This window comes from Parasteatoda tepidariorum, chromosome 5 (genome assembly GCF_043381705.1).
Source record: "Parasteatoda tepidariorum isolate YZ-2023 chromosome 5, CAS_Ptep_4.0, whole genome shotgun sequence".
Lineage (NCBI taxonomy): Eukaryota > Metazoa > Arthropoda > Arachnida > Araneae > Theridiidae > Parasteatoda > Parasteatoda tepidariorum.
In genome coordinates, this window is record NC_092208.1 from 93,717,979 (window position 1) to 93,734,897 (window position 16,919).

Genomic DNA, 16,919 nt, shown 5'->3' on the forward strand with positions numbered 1-16,919 from the left:
TTATTATTTATATATTAATAGTAAAAAAATATTTGAATTTTAAAAGGAGCAAATTTTTACATCATTCTAAATAACATAATTATGATTGGCAAAATACAAAATTTGAGCGAAATAGGTCGATAGTTCCTAAGAAATCAAGTTTTAAAAGAAGTCGAGTTTTAAAAATTTAATTTCTCAGAAGCAATTCAACAAATGTCACTCAAAATTTGTATTTTGCCATGTAAAATTACTTCCTTTAAAATTATGTAAAAAATTGTAAACCTTACAATTCAATTTCTTTTCGATAAGTTAGAAATATAACAGTAAAAATAATAAATATTTACTTAAAGTTATTTTTCGAATGGAAATATCGTTGGATAAACGAATTTCGTGTGCCAAAATTTTTGAATTTGCTTAAAAAGTTCACGAAATACGCAAAAACTAAAGTTAATATTAAGAGGTCCAAACTTTGCACCGTTCTCCTGTCTAAACTATGAGGACTGTATTTATACCAGATTGCGGGAGTCAGAAACCTGAATCCGTTGGCAAAAAGGTATTTAAGTAGAGAAAGTACACTTTTGTTTTCATAACTTAAAATATCAACTGTTTTAACCAATTAGCATGTAGGATGAGGTCACCCTCTTGAACCCTTAAGATTGAATTCTAGAAAGAAATTTATTCAGGGTGGTCTTTTATTTTACTTTGCTCCTTGTACAGGCGCAAAATAAAAAAGATATTACCCTGAATAACTTTTGTTCTAATGATCTGATTTTTACTTACTAAGTGTGAGTCTTAATTGTTCCTGATGGTGAATTCAAATATGCTTATTAATGACTGCAAACTATTAATCAAATTACAATATGAGATTCCAAAACTTTTCTGAATAGACGTATATATATATAATATATATACCTTANTATATATATATATAACACGATAAATAAATACAAAAAAGAAAAAAGAGAAAAACGAAGAAAATTGAGAAAAGCAATAAGTTTAAATTACTGCACGTAAGCTGCAAGTATGTTGAACTCATGAAATAAATTCAAAATGTGAACTCATAAAATAAGCTCAAAATGTAGAGAAAATATGGAAAAATTACAGAATAATGAAAAAAGAGAAGAATAAATTAAAATAAATAAGTAAAAATCTGAAAAAAAAAGATAAAATTTTTCATCAGCTCTCACGATTATCCGCAAAAAGGAGTGCTTTCTCTAACATTGTATCACTATAGCCAAAGCAAAATATATCAATACAGTAGTGTGAGGAACACCGAGAAGAAAAAATTTGGAACAAAATAGAATATCACACATTAAGTAATAAATATCACGTACGAAACAGAAAATAAAAATGTAACAGAACAAAACATAAAACGTAATCTATAAAGCGAGTAGCGAATTCAGATGAACTTACATGAACGGGTAATTTTTTAAGAATGATTTAAAATATTTTCGTAATAAGATTGCCTGAATACAAAATATGAAAACAGAAGAGTAAATTGAGATTAAAGCGCAAATAAAGGGATTTTGCTTAGTAGCGCGTTCTTACTGCAGTACTGAAATGCGTTTCATTTGATAGTTACCGAGGATGTGGCCCGAAAATGGATGTGCGAAAGGTTATAATATACTGGATAATTTAAAGAAGTTTATAATGATTAATGTTGATATTTAATTATATTCCAATGTTTCTAAAAGCATCTATTTAAATACCATTTTTCATTAAATTAATAGAATTAAAAGAATATGCAATGTTTATTTATCCAAAAAAAAAAAAAAAAAAANCCAAAAAAAAAAAAAATAGCCAAGGTCTTTATAATTTGATTAAAAAAATGGATACCCAACTAAAGAAATTGAATTTTATATAAAATCATTGAGTTACTTGTATGTTATTGTAAATAAATAAATAAATTTACAAAAAACTTTTTGTTAATGTATGTAATTTTTCCATGAGCAAATCCATTTTTGGCCAATTCCATGGCTAAACATTTGTGCGAAAGGCAAATCATGTTTTTCTCTCTCTCTCTCTCATTTTAAATATTTTAAATTGATTTAAATTAATTCTAAAATCATTTAAATTTTTTAATTAAAGGATCGGGGTAGCCTGTTTGGTAGGTCACTTTGTCCATGTCCAAGAGGTCGTGGGTTCGATACCCGCCTACCGAATACTCCCCCTGTAGTAAGTGGTGACTAATGCTCGTTGAATCTGTCGAGTCATAAAGCCCTCCATGTGCTGTAAATAGAACTTATTGTTTTTCCTAATTTTCTTCGTGTTTTTTTTCTTTTTGTCCTTTTTGTATCTGATTATGATTTCGTTCTTGTGTCTGATTCTCAATTCTTAACTTAATAATAATAATTATTATTAAGTTAAGAATATTAATTAATATTATTTCATTAAGTAGCACATTTGAAGTCACTCCCAGGAACCAATAAGATTGATACTTAGTACGATCATAAGATTTAAAGTTATTCAGGGTGCTATACTTTCCATTTTGCACACTTTGCATTTAACGAGTAAGTACTCTACAATTTTGCGTATCTGTAATACATTCGTTTGATTCCACTTTTCTATAAATTCTACTATACAGAGAGAAAAATAACTAATTTATCAAGAACCATTTAAAGAGTGATTATAAGAAACGACACTTACGGGAATTCATTCTTCTATTATGAGTTCGAAATTTTGATGGGTTGCATATCAAATATATAACAATAATCTAATAATAACACTACAATAATTGAAGAGACACATTCATTTTTTTTCCAGTTCTTTTTAAATTTCTCAAGAAATACTTAGTGGATTATTTTATAACTTTACAGGTGTTTAGGTTAAGCGATTTTTCACACTAATCAGTAAAGTTTAAAGCTTCTAGAGGTTTAATGGACCATCATTACATAACGAATGAAAAAAATATGTTTTCAAACAGTCTCTGTCGGAAAATATAACAATAAACTTGTTACATGTATCGATTACCTAAAGTTATTATCTAATATATATAATTCTCTTACGTGGCTCCCAAATTTTGGCTGTATTTCTTTTCCGCTGGTGGCAACAGTTTTCATTTTTAAAGAAGTACTTTGTACAACTAAATAAGATTCTTTTCACAACACTTAAATATTTACTTTATTTTCTTCATATATGCAGAGAACAGTCAGCAAAGAATTCTGTTAGGTAAAAAAACATTTCACTAAAAAAAGAACGAATTCTGAAATAAATAAAAATAAACAACTTAAAAAATAAAAATGCTATTGCCAGTCATAGAATTTTTTGAAAGATAACTTAGCAACATAAATCAAAATGACATAGAAGCGCAACTAGATCAAAATTATGATACCTGAGCGCTTGACGTAACAAATCCTTCAATTCTATAAGTGTTGTATCGCCAAATGCCCAGATTAACAATTGTGTTTTCAAAGAAATTCTATAAAAAGTTTTAAATAAAAAAAACTTCTATCCAGCTATTTCTACAACTTCTTCTTAAGGAACTTGGCTCATTGATTAAAAATATTGTTTTAATTTTACAGTACTAACTTTACTTCTACTTTCATTATTGCTATGACCCTCTTTCATTACATTTTACAACTTCATGCTAAATTTGAGGACTTTAAGCTGTTTTGTGGTTGAATACTGACATTTAGAAATGTGCACATGAAAAAAAATAATATTTAGAGGTTAAGAGTTGCCTCAGAAAAATTTGAGTTGTTGACACTGAATTTAATAATGGATACAATCGTTTTTGTGAAAAATTGAATTGTATTGCTGACATCAAAACTTAAAATATTGTGTTTCAACTTAACAATTCTACTTTAATTTTACTGACATTTTGAACAAAATTAAGGTTTAGAATTGCCTTGGGGATGGCGAGCGCCAGCGAGCAGGGGGCGAAGCCTCCTAGTATGACATAATTACATACAGACATTGGAGATATATGGTGACACGGACATTTTTTCATAAAAAGAACTATTTTGTCCTTTTATAGCAAGCACATGTTTATAGCAAATTTTAATTTATTACAATTATATAATCTTAAAATTTCAAGAAAAAAAAACTTGCTAAAAATTGCGCCTGATATACTTGCGCCAGCATTTAAAGCACTTTTTTTTACATTGCGCGGGAGTTGGCTAGTTAAAAACTTTTTTCATACTTTTGTTGTGATTACATTCGGTAACTACTGAGAGACGTTTAATTTGAATATTTTGAAAATCAAGAAAGATACAATTTTCTATTATACATTTTGAATGAAAGCTCTAAATAATAAGGTGTTTTCCACGAACGTTATTTTGTACTATTAAGCAAGATTTATCAAAATTGACACAGCATTATGGGGGGTCATACCCAAGGAAAATATATTTTCTTTCGCATATTTTCTTCCTTATACCCTCACAGTTTTTTCTACAGACGATTATTGTAAGGGACTATCATTTGCTATTAAATTTTATTTTATGATACAAAAGGATATTTTTTGAAAACCCCTTACCATTCAGAGCTGTTTTTCAAAATTCACAGAACCTACTTCAGGAATGGCTTGGAAATTATTTAAATTTTCAAAGTGTTTAAATCAGATTTTTTTTCATAAGTACCTTTTTAAGATAGCGATTATAATAGACATCGTGTAAAAAAGTTCTTTTCTATCCTTCAATGATTTCTCTCCCATCTTGAAATAATCTCAAAACTTGTTTGACTTCTCAAGGAATGAAACTTTAAGGGAAAAATCTTAGTATTTTTCATTACCAAGTTAATCTATTTAACGAATTGCACTTCTTTCGAAAAAATATAAGCATTTTTCATTACCAAGATAATCTATTTAACGAATTGTACTCCTTCCAAGAAAATCTAAGTATTTATCGTTACCAAGAAAACCCATTTAACGAACTGCACTCCTTCCAAGAAAATCTAAGTACTTTTCAAATATTGAATTTTTATTTTCGTAATTAGATAACCATCATGACAACTTCTTATATCGACTTGAAATTTTTGAATTTTGAAAAAAAGTTGTTCGGAGGACTAAATTTGAGTTGCTTTTTAAAAATGTTTAAGGAATATAATATTTGAAACAACTTTTTGTTGAAAAAACAAAATTCTACTTGTTCATTTTAATAAAGTTTCAAATAAATTCTAAAGATTCAGTTTTAAAATCGTTCTTAAAAAGAACCCTGCGCACAGTAATAGGTTAAATTTATAAAAAAAACAAAAATCGTTTGAAAATTGCCTTTACAGTTAACGATTCGTTTATGAATGCAGTAATTCATTCAATTCTTTGACAAATGTTAAAGATTAGAATATTTAAAACAACTTTTGTCAAAAAAAGAAATACATTCTAACGATTTAAGATACATTTTTACAATAGTTCCTAAGGGGGATTATTAAAAATAATGAAATTAATGAAAAAAAATATCGTTTGAAAGCTGCCTTCGCAGCAAAAGATTCGTATATGAATGGAATAGTTCATCCTCTTCCTCATCTGACAAAGCCGCGAACTCTTAATGCAAAGCTGCACAGTTCGGTTCTTTCATCTTTTCCACATCATTGGCGAAACTGAGCATTCGTCGCCAAACTCTTCGAAGGCAACCTCGCCCTCAGGCGAAAACTGAAGGGATACGATGTCAGGATGGGTCAGTGTGAGGAATGAAGGAGTGTGGAATAAGAAGCTCTCGGGCATCTTTCTCAGCATCTTCTTCGTTTACACGTGCTTTGGGTGAGCGAGGCAGTTCGCGTTGTTTTTGACAGACTTTATTCGTTGACAAAACTGAAATAATGATACTATTTTGATGGGGTATTATTTAAAAATATCTTTGTATTAACGGTGAACATTTGTTCTATTTACGAAAGTTATGTAACCACGAATTTTTACGGAAAAACATTAATTTGGAAGTTGTATTTGCAGTTCTGGATTCGGAAAATCGTTAAAATAGTTAATGAAATTGAGGCAGGTATACTTTGGACAACAAGTTTATCAACAAATTGTAAGTTGAATTACGTTATATGTATGTTTTTTATTAACATTTATTTCTAATCTAAGTGTCGCAGATTTAGGCTGATTAAAATAAAATTATGAATTTGTTTCCTGCTTTTAAATATTTTAGACAATTTAAAAATGCAATAGTGAAATGAATTAATGATTCTGATCATAATTATTTTTTTAAGAAACTTTGAATGTTATACGTTTACTTATAGTCAAAGAAAAAATGTTTAGAGATTAATAAAACTTTTTTTTTCTGTAAATTTATGAAAATAATATTACAAAAATTTATTGTGAATTCATGCTTGACAATTTTCCAATCATGAAGTCTTGTTTTTTCAACGTAATTATTTACTATATTTTTGGATTAATTTTATATTTTACCTCCGTTTTTTAATCAAAAATCTTACTTTAATCTTAATCTTGATAGCTCAGCTTTTTGAACGTTCTTGTTTGAAATTCACAAATTGGAAAATATTGAAATTTTGAATAAATTTCAATGTAGTTTTTTCTTTGAAATTATTTAAATAATTTTTTCATTAAAATAGTTTTTGTTTACTTTTTAAATGTATAATTGCATAAAAAACATTTCAATATAACTACCTTTAACGTAGGCTGTCGAAATAGTTCAATCTCTCTGTAAAAGTACTTTTAAACGAGAACAATCGATAGCATTAATCTTAATTTGGAACTTTCTAAAATATATATTCCAGTTTCAATTTATAGTTTTTTCATAAAATTGAATTCAATCGATTTAATTGAATTAATGTTTGCATGTAATAACCAAATTCAAAACAGATATTGAAACTAGAAATTCTTTCCGAGAAAATTTAATGTCTCATTTTTCACGAATTCCATAAAAATTTATAATATATTATGTTTGATTTTATGTTACGTATTTCTCTCAATTATTCAATGTCCCCGTACGTTATATTATAATCATTTCTACTCTTCCGTTTTTTTTTAAAAATAATATTTTAAATTAAAATGTATATCAAGCAGTTGTTTAGTGCTTGATTTACAGTAAAGTATAAAGATCTATTACATCAGCTTTTTCTTGAACAATCGATCTTAAATATTATTGAAAATCTAAGTGACTTTAAGTGGTGTCTCATTATTTAATTAGAAGAGGTACTATTTTATCGAAAGATTAAATTAATGAATTCATTTTTATTTTTTGAAGTTCTCAAGATTATGATAATTATTTTAGTTCAACTTTAAAAACTAAAAGTTTATAAAATTTTTGGAATTTGTGGTTAAATTTTAACTTTCAGACTAATGGATGAAAAAAATGAAATTTGAATTTTAAAATTATTATAGTATTTTGGTNTTTGAAGTTCTCAAGATTATGATAATTATTTTAGTTCAACTTTAAAAAATAAAATATTTTATAAAATTTTTGGAATTTGTGGTTAAATTTTAACTTTCAGACTAATGGATGAAGAAAATGAAATTTGAATTTTAAAATTATTGTAGTATTTTGGTTAACAGAATACTTATAGCAATAAAAAATTAATAAAAAGGGCAAAATCTATTTTAAAATAATTTTGTAAACATCAATATAAATTTATCGACACATGTTTACACTAAAACTCGTTTCATTGCTGTATGAACAATAAGAAAATTTATTATTTTTCTAATTTGAAAAATATACAGTTTAACATATCATATGGCAGCATGGCTGAAAAAAATATTTTCACAGCTTTTATACTTTGTATATGATATGCAATCTAAAATAAAACGATTGGTGTTAGAGTTGCAAAAAAGCAGGGCAATTTTTATTAAAATGAACTACCTTTATTTAAAAAAAAACACAGTCTTTATTGGCTTTTTTATATTTTATTATTCATTTATTACATACATATATTTTTATTTTCTTGATGACTATTTAATAAAAATAATATGAACAAAATATCTTATGATATTATGTCTAATATTGCAGCAAAATGGAATATTTTATTAGTTTTAACGCTAATGTGATGAAAAAAAAACCAATATAAGTTACATAATGTTAATATTAAAAGATATTTTCATTTCTTTAAGTTGCAGAAATTTGAATTTAATTTCTTAAAATTAAACTTGGTATACAGAAATGCTGTGAACAATTTAATTTTTAATTTACATACATCATGTATTATTACTGATACGGAAACTAATACTACCGAAAATGTATGTGTAGCAGTTTTGAGTTGTTGAACATGCAACTCCTTTTATAAAATGTAACAGAAACAGAAAAATATAAGCTGAAAATTTCAGTAGTATTTACATATGCAATGTAGCTTAAACATAAAAAATACCTTTTTATTAATAATTTAATAAAGCAATAGTATTTTCTATTATTAGTTTTACGAATCAAAGTATAAAAAAAACTTTTTTATGTGCATTGTATTATCTCAATTAGTTAATTATTAGTTCTTAGTTATTATATGTTTTCAGTTAATAAAATACTTAAAGAAGTAGAATTGTATTTAATTAAACTGAGGATTGTAGTTTGTAACATCAAAACTAAAATTATATTTGCTCCAATTTAATTATTTGCTGCACAAAGTAACTTTGCCTTTAAGGACAATTTTCTACTCAAATGTTCTTTCTTTTTGAATGTTTACGAAGCTAATATTTATTTGTTACTTTTTCTTAGAGGTATTTATTCCATAAATAGATAAAATATAGTATTAATTAGTAAAGAAATTGTTGCTTCATACTTGCTACAGATTCAATCAGTTTTCACCCAATTCGTTCCTAACTTATTTTAACCTTGTTCTAATTCATCCTAACTTAACAATAAAAATTTTTTTAAATAATTAGTTTTCAAAATTATTGCTACATTTTTTGCAAATTATGCATTTTCTGTAAAAGTGGGGATAATTTGTCCAAAATAATTCATACATTTAGTTTAAAATGCTGTAGCTCTATATTCTTCTAAACATATAATCATGCCACTGTAGCAATTAACAATTTTATACCCCTTTTATAAACTAGCATTTTTTTAAAAAATAAGTCATACATTTTGTTTAAAATGCTGTAGCTCTACATTCGTTTAAACATATAATCACGCCATTGTAGCAATTAACAATTTTATACCCCTTTTATAAACTAGCATTTTTTTTAAAAATAATTCATACATTTTGTTTAAAATGCTGTAGCTCTACATTCTTTTAAACATATAATCACGCCATTGTAGCAATTAACAATTTTATACCCCTTTTATAAACTAGCATTTTTTAAAAAAAATAATTCATACATTTTGTTTAAAATGCTTTAGCTCTACATTCTTTTAAACATATAATCACGCCATTGTAGCAATTAACAATTTTATACCCCTTTTATAAAATAGCATTTTTTTTAAAAATAATTCATACATTTTGTTTAAAATGCAGAAGCTCTACATTCTTCTAAACATGTAATCACGCCACTGTAACAATTAACAATTTTATACCCCTTTTATGAACTAACATTTTTTTTAAAAATAATTCATACATTTTGCTTAAAATGCTGTAGCTCTACATTCTTCTAAACATATAATCACGTCACTGTAGCAATTAATTATTTTATACCCTTTTTATGAACTAGCATTTTTTTTAAAAATAATTCATACATTTTGTTTAAAATGCTGTTGCTCTACATTCTTCCAAACATATAACCACGCCACTGTAGCAATTAGCAATTTTATACCCCTTTTTATAATCTAGCATTTTTTAAAACAATATTGGTTCTAATAAAAACGAACATTTCTTAACTTTAGCCGAGTTTTTTTTAAGTAGTTTAAACTAACATGAAAATGACTTGCTTTTTTGGCCTGGCTAAACTCTGACAGTCCTAAGTGCTGTTAGTCATTCCGGGGTCAAAAAACAAAAGTTTACATTTCCTAATAGTAGCTAGTACAACAAAGACAAACGGTAGGTACAGTGCGCTAAAAAAAAGAGAAACCTCCCTGAATAACTTTTGATCTAATGATAAGATTTTTACGTTCTAGGACTCAAGTGGGTGACATCAAATATGTTAATTAATTAGTGCAGACGATAGTTTAAGTTTCGAAATCCCACACAGAAACGCACTTTCTCCGAACTACCATACTTTTTTTCCATGGATTTGGATTTCTGACTCATAAAATATAGGGGGTAGCCGCAATCTGGAAAATATGGCTCGTATAGTTTGGTCAGGATCTAAGTTTGGACTCTTTAATGTTAGTTTTACGTTTTGCGTATTTTGCCATATGTCGAGAACTTTTTTAGCAAATCGAAAAATTCTTGCCCATCATTGTAAAATTCATTTGTCCAAAAATTACCTTTTAGTAAATTTTTATTATTTTTCATTATTTTATTAAATAATAGCCGAAAAATTTTGCATTCAAAGGAATACAAAACTGAGATGGGCACAGTAGGCCTTGGCCCTCTATGGGCTGTCGAGCCAATGAGTTTAGTTTAGGAATACAATTTAATGTACTTAACATCATATTTTACATCATTTTAATGTACGTAACTTCATATTTTACATCATTTTAATGTACGCAACATCATATTTTACATCATTTTAATGTACATGACAAAATAAAAAATTTGAGAAAAATTGGATGAATTATTCCTCACAAATCTAATTTCAAAAATGTCGTATTGTTAAAATTCAATTTCTCATTAACTATTTGACCGAGTTCTCTCAAATTTTGCATTTTGTCATATAAAATTACGTACTTCAAAATGATGCAAGAAATCTTGTACCTTACAATTCAAAATTGGCCGACCAGCCTGTGTAGGGGGCAGGAAACTGTCCTTGAAGAAAGGTTCTGGGTTCGAATCCCGGGCAAGGCATGTATGTTTCTTTCTCTCTATCTGTGTTCCATGTCCTTTCTCCTTTGTGTGTGAATGTGACCCGCCCTTTAAACGGGTTGTGGTAGTGTGACGTGGGCGACGCTGCTCCACCGTCGTGGCTTCGCCACAGGTGCCCACTGGGTAACGAAAAGAGAGTTAGCAGTTCTGGTACTTTCTGTGGCCAATGAACAATAGTTCCAAGTGCCCGCCATTAAAAAAAATAATTCAAAATTGACTATAATTTAACAAAATATTAAAAAATTATGAATATTTGCTAAAAGATATTTTTGTAAGGAATTATCTTTGGACGAGCAAATTTTATAATTGTGTGCAAAAGATATTCGAACTGCTCTAGAGCACTCGAGATATGGCGAAATACGTAAAAAGTAAATTTAACATTAAAGCAGTCCAAACTTTGGATCTGTCTCCTGACCAAACTATGAGGACCTTATTTTCCAGATTTCGGCTGCCCTCTACTTGGTGAGTCAGAAATCCGAATTTATCGTAAAAAGATAAGTTTATTCAGAGAAAGTACGTTTTCATGTCTGATTTCGTAATTTAAAGTATCATTTGCAATAACTAATTAGTATAAGTCATATCCTCACACTATTGAGTCCTAGAACGTAAAGATCCTATTATTAGATCAAAAGTTATTCAAATTTTTCCTTCTTATTTCTTTTGGCTCATTATACTTCTAATATACGAAAAAAAATTGCGTGTCACATATAAAAACAAATTATCTTGGAGGGTATTTTCGAGCGAGTCGTCTTTTTCATATAATTTGAAAGTGAATTTTATGAAAAATATTTTTGATTTGATACTAAATGTCTGCCGGCCAGGTGGCCGAGTCGTTAGCGTGCCTGACTGCGAAGTCAATGGCTGCGGGTTCGAATCCCGCTCTGGGCATGGATGTTTCTCTCTCTCTCTGTGTTGTGTTCTGATGTGTGAATGTGGCCCACCCTATGAACGGGTATTTGTGGCGTGGGTGATGTTGCTCGCCTCCGTGACTTTGGTTCACAGGTGCCCAACTGGGTAACAACGATAAATGAGCAACACTTCCGGCATCTTCTAAGGTGAAGAATGCCTGCCGCTATTTAAAAAAAAATATTAAATATCTTTATCGTCCTGTTCAAAGAGTACGTACAAAATAATTGTAACAAATGTATTATTTATGAAAATTTCACTTTTCATAACGTAAAACTGATCTTATCATTGACCGTTAATAGACTTTGAATTGTAAAAATAAAATAACAATTAAAAAATAATTCAGAGTCATTCAAAATCTGTACCTAAATTTCAAATCAACATTCTGAATGTAAAATTTATAGAATTTTGATGCTATTGACAAAAGAAATTCTATCTTTATTCCTTCATGCCACGGTACTATTTTAACAAGTTTTTTTTAATGAAAATTTTCTGTTTTCTGCATCACTTTCTTCGCTAACGATTTAGCAAATTTCAATGTTTAGAAAACATAAGCGTTCGATCCCTATCTATGCATCATTTTTTGAGAAGTGATCCTTTGAGGCGACCTAGGATTGTATCACAGCGATATCTAGACGATGCGAATTCTACTCCTGATAAAAACCGACATCATTACTGACGCCATATTTCTTCTGTGGTTGTTGAATGGTAGGTTAGAATTCCCTGTCCATTGCGCTAACTTTGGCAGGTTTTCCTCTCCATAAAACACATGTTAGGTTTAGTTCCATCAAAAATCCACGACGAAGACTAGTTTTTCCCAATGTTTTCTAATATCGATGATCAACTCCTTAGCCATGTAATATTGAACCCAATCCAGAAGACGAGAAATTTTGGATCAAGCATCGGGACAATGCATTTTTGATGGAATTGATACACATCTGCATTGCATGGCGAAGAAACCCTCCCATGGTTAGCTCAACTGCCAAGGGATTCTGACTCATGATCAATTTAACACTGAGGATATTTTACGCTAGCTCTGTGGTCGGTGCGAGCCAATAGCAGTATTCGTATCAAGCAGCCACAGCTGGGATTGGAACCTGATAACTTCATTGGGAGGGGAGCTCTCTTCTCCCTGAGCCATCGCGGCTTGCACGAGTTCCCTTGTATTTTGGGTTAGGCTCAACATTAAGAGACTATGAAGTTGAACATTGATGGTCGTAAACCCAGAAAACGAGTCTTCATCGCTGGTTATAGTAAAATGATTTATTAAAAATACATAGTAAAGACGGCTGAACAAAATTCTTTTTATCTTTTAATGCAATTAGATTTGATATTTACAAAAATCTATCTTATGCAAAATGCACTCCATGCTATCGAGTTAATTTAATTAAAATATTCAGATATTTTCAAACGTTAAGAATTATCAAACCTATTTTAATTTTTGTATTTAAAGACATCTACATAACACTATTAGAAAAAATGTAATGCACTTAAAATGCATATTACACTATATTTTTCACCCAAGTTAATTTACAAAAGTATATTTTAATGCAATTTAATTTAAATTATCACATTTATTAAGATTGAATTGACAGAAAAGTGTACACAATAGAAAATTATTTTCTTCTGTCATTATGAAACCCTTCCGTGAAAAAAAGAAAACCTCTCTATTACTTAAAGTTCTATTTTTCTTCATAGTTTGTTCAACCCCTCATCCATCATACAATGTGTGTGTGTTAACGTCAGCACCCTTTCTGGCGATTGAGGCGACACTTGATCGATGAAAATTAACGCCAAAATTGCGGCGGTAAAGAGATTCTTGTGATTTAGGTTCAGTGCAGTTACTTTTCGAACTCAGCAGCTTTTCTGATCCTTATGTTGCTAAAATAGTAACTGAATACAGAAACGAAGATGGGCTAAAATTTTTATTTATTTCGATAAACCGCCCTATGAACAAGATAAACAACTATGTGTGTATTTTAACATGTTTATTTTCAACTGCTGTCTTTTAATGTTAAGGATTCTTTCGAAGCTATTTTGCTAAAAAAAAGGGGTAAAAATACAGTTTGATTGCTTTAAACCTTTTTAACAGTTTGATTACTTAAAAATAAATCTTTAATTTTATGTTGCAACTGAAAAAATGGTTATTTTAGCTAACAATTATTTTTGAAATTAAGAAAATACATGAAACTTTTTTTTAAAAAAAAGCGCAATGTCAAAGATTAATAAAATCTGAGAATAATACTAAATACTTGTCTACGATTGTAAAAAGTGCAGTAAAATAATACGTTATTAAAATATTATCATTGAAAGGACTGACTTTCTTTTTTCTCCACTTCTCCAATTTTGAGTTATTTTCATTATCAGTACTAGTTAATGATGGCAAAAATTTCACTTAACAGTTAGGAATAATTTCCGAACTCATAAAAGTTTAAATAATTGTAATTTAATAATTTGCTTTTCCAAAAATTTATTTCTTGAACAGCCTCATAATTTAAATTATGTATACAAGAGACTCTGGGTAATATAAGTCACACTTTTCTCCTTTAAATGTAACATTTTACGACTAAATTTACATATCTATTTGTTGTTAGTTGAAATGATATAGATAAGACAGTACCGGTAAAAAAGTACTTACAAAAACGGAGACCATACACACGTAGTGCTCAAAAAACATAGTTGTGCGACATAGTTTTTCATGGCATTAAAAAATTATATAAAAAACTATGCCGCGCAAACACTTGATATTTTTTTTTGGGGGGGGGGAGGTACGATAGACCTGACAACTTAAATTTTCATTTAGTATCCAGTGGCCGGTAGATTCTAATAACGTAGTAGCCACTTTTTCGACAGCACTAATAGGTCGGTGTCCACCAATACCGATAGGTCCTATTCATTAAATGGCCACTTTTTGCTTTTCATTTTTTACTTGGATTAAATTATATTTTTTAGAAAAAAAATCATATTAGATATAATCTACGGCTATATAAAGTTAATTCAACAATAAGAACAATACAAATATGTGAGAAAATCTAATTAAACACACTTGACTTGATAGTATTTAATTAAAAACTTCATTGCCTTCAAATTCATTCAAAAAATTCATTCCCCTATTCTCATTCTCGTCGGGCAAGTCTTGAAAATGGACGTCTGCTTTTGAGTGCTTGAATGACGTCTATTGTTATTTACAATATGTGTATTTTTGAAAGGAAAGTTTTTAATTACGTCAGAAATATATTCATATTTAATCACATTTTAATTTTCACGAAATTATTAACACTAATTTTTAAAAATAATCATTTTAATATTTTAATGTTTGAAAAAAAATATAATTATAATTTATTTCATGCGTTATATTTTGAGATGATTCGTAAATCTCACGTTCCGTCCGTGCGCATTTCTCTACCCTTGTTAAATGATTTTAGTTTTTAATGAGTTATTTTTACTATTAATTTTTTTTAAATATTTTAGTTAAACCTACCATCAAAATCTTTACTTTATCTTAGTAATTATTTTCTTAACTCTTCTTTAGGCAACTTTTGACACTCTTTTCTTCGCAGCAAACATTTAGCATGCAAAACTCCTTTCAAAAAGTGTTTTATTTAAGGTGTTTATAAACTCATAAAAAATTCTTTTAACTCAAATTCTCTTTACCAACTTGTCTAGACAAAAGTTTACTTAAGTGGTCAAACAATCTTTTTGTAATTTTTAAGTTTTGAGAGAGCTTGTCATCTTTTATACTTTAAGAACAATCAACCCAAAAGAGTTTAATTATGAACTGTCGATTAGAATTAAGAGCATTCGTTTATTCATGAAAATTTTTTATTACTTTTTGCAGTGTTTTTATGCAATTAGCATATGATGACCTGTATATTACACAATGATTGACTTATCCTGTTTTTTATCTTCTTTTGTTTAACAATTTTTATTCGTTAATTGATAACAAGGATTTTAAAAAGAAGAAAAAACATATTTTCATTGCTTTGATTTTTAATGCATAAAAACAAATATTTTATTCCGATTTTAAGGCTATGAAATGTTGATCCCCACCCCAGGAGGATAGCCGAGGCGGGACTAGGACGAGACTGGACATATGCCCAGTACGGAGCACCGTAAATAACTTTTGATCTTGTGATTAGATTTTCAACGCATGACTAGCTCCAGCCGTACTATTCCTACTATTTTCAAGTACCTTGAGCTCAATCTTAATAGTTCAATGGTTCAATGACTTCTACTAGGCTAATTAATTAGTACAGACGTTCTAAATATAGTAAAAATGAACTCAAAATCCCTTTTTCTCTGAATAAACTTTGCTGAATTCTGAATAAACATTTCTCTGAAATTTTGATCAGGAGAGCAGTTGAACTTTTGGAGCCCTTAATGTCAATTACACTTTTTACTTACTTTGTCATAATTCACGAACTGCTTATGCGGATCGAAAAAAACAATTTTGAAAACATTTATACAATTTGTTTATCCAAAGATAATTTAAAGCAAAAAATAGTTAATAATAATTTATTAATATTTTATTCAATAATATTTGAAAAAAATTTGAATAGTAACGTATAAAAATTTTACATTATTTCGAAGAGTGTAATTTTATAAAGGGAAATAGAAAATTTAAACGAAATCGGGTAAACAGTTCATGTAAAATCTAGTTTTTAAGAAATTCTATACTTAAAAATGTAAATAATAATTAATGTATTTCATTGCCTGAAATTATTTTTGGGTAATCGAAATTCTAATTGTGCGTAAAAATTTTTCAATTCGCTCAAAAAATTAGATATTTAAAAAAATTGCATCAACGGGTTTTTTCGCTCCTCGCAAGACAATTGGGCAAAATTTTTCAGTTTTGAGATTGCGACCAACAATTTTTGACTCTCATATTTTGAGGGTCAAAAATCCACTTTCGCCTAAAAGAAGATATGTTCATTCAGAATAAGTTTTTTTTGTGTCTGATTTCGTAACTTAAAATAAAGTCCGCACTAATTAATTAGCATATTTGAGGTCACACTTGTAAGTACATGAAAATAAGATCATTAGATTTAAAAACTTTACCTGGTGTTCCGTTTTTATTTTTCATGCTACACAACATTAGCTTTTTAAATAAAATATTTCAATAAAAATGCAATAAGATTAAGCTGTGCTATTTTTTATATCTAGTTCCACGTGGCTACAAATGTGTATACAATCTTCTTAAATTTAACAAACTTCCATTTAAAAAAATGTGTATATATATATAGTTGAACATTGAT

The 16,919-nt window shown here is 28.4% G+C and overlaps 1 protein-coding gene across 1 annotated transcript in view; it reads left to right on the top strand.

Moving 5' to 3' along the window:
• The first annotated feature begins 5,512 nt into the window (after positions 1 to 5,512).
• LOC122269110 (LHFPL tetraspan subfamily member 7 protein) overlaps positions 5,513 to 16,919 on the top strand; it is a 136,990-nt gene continuing 125,583 nt past the window's right edge. The window contains exon 1 of the mRNA XM_043040722.2: positions 5,513 to 5,939. The gene's annotated coding sequence lies outside the window, so the exon portion shown is untranslated. The remainder of the gene's footprint in view (positions 5,940 to 16,919) is intronic.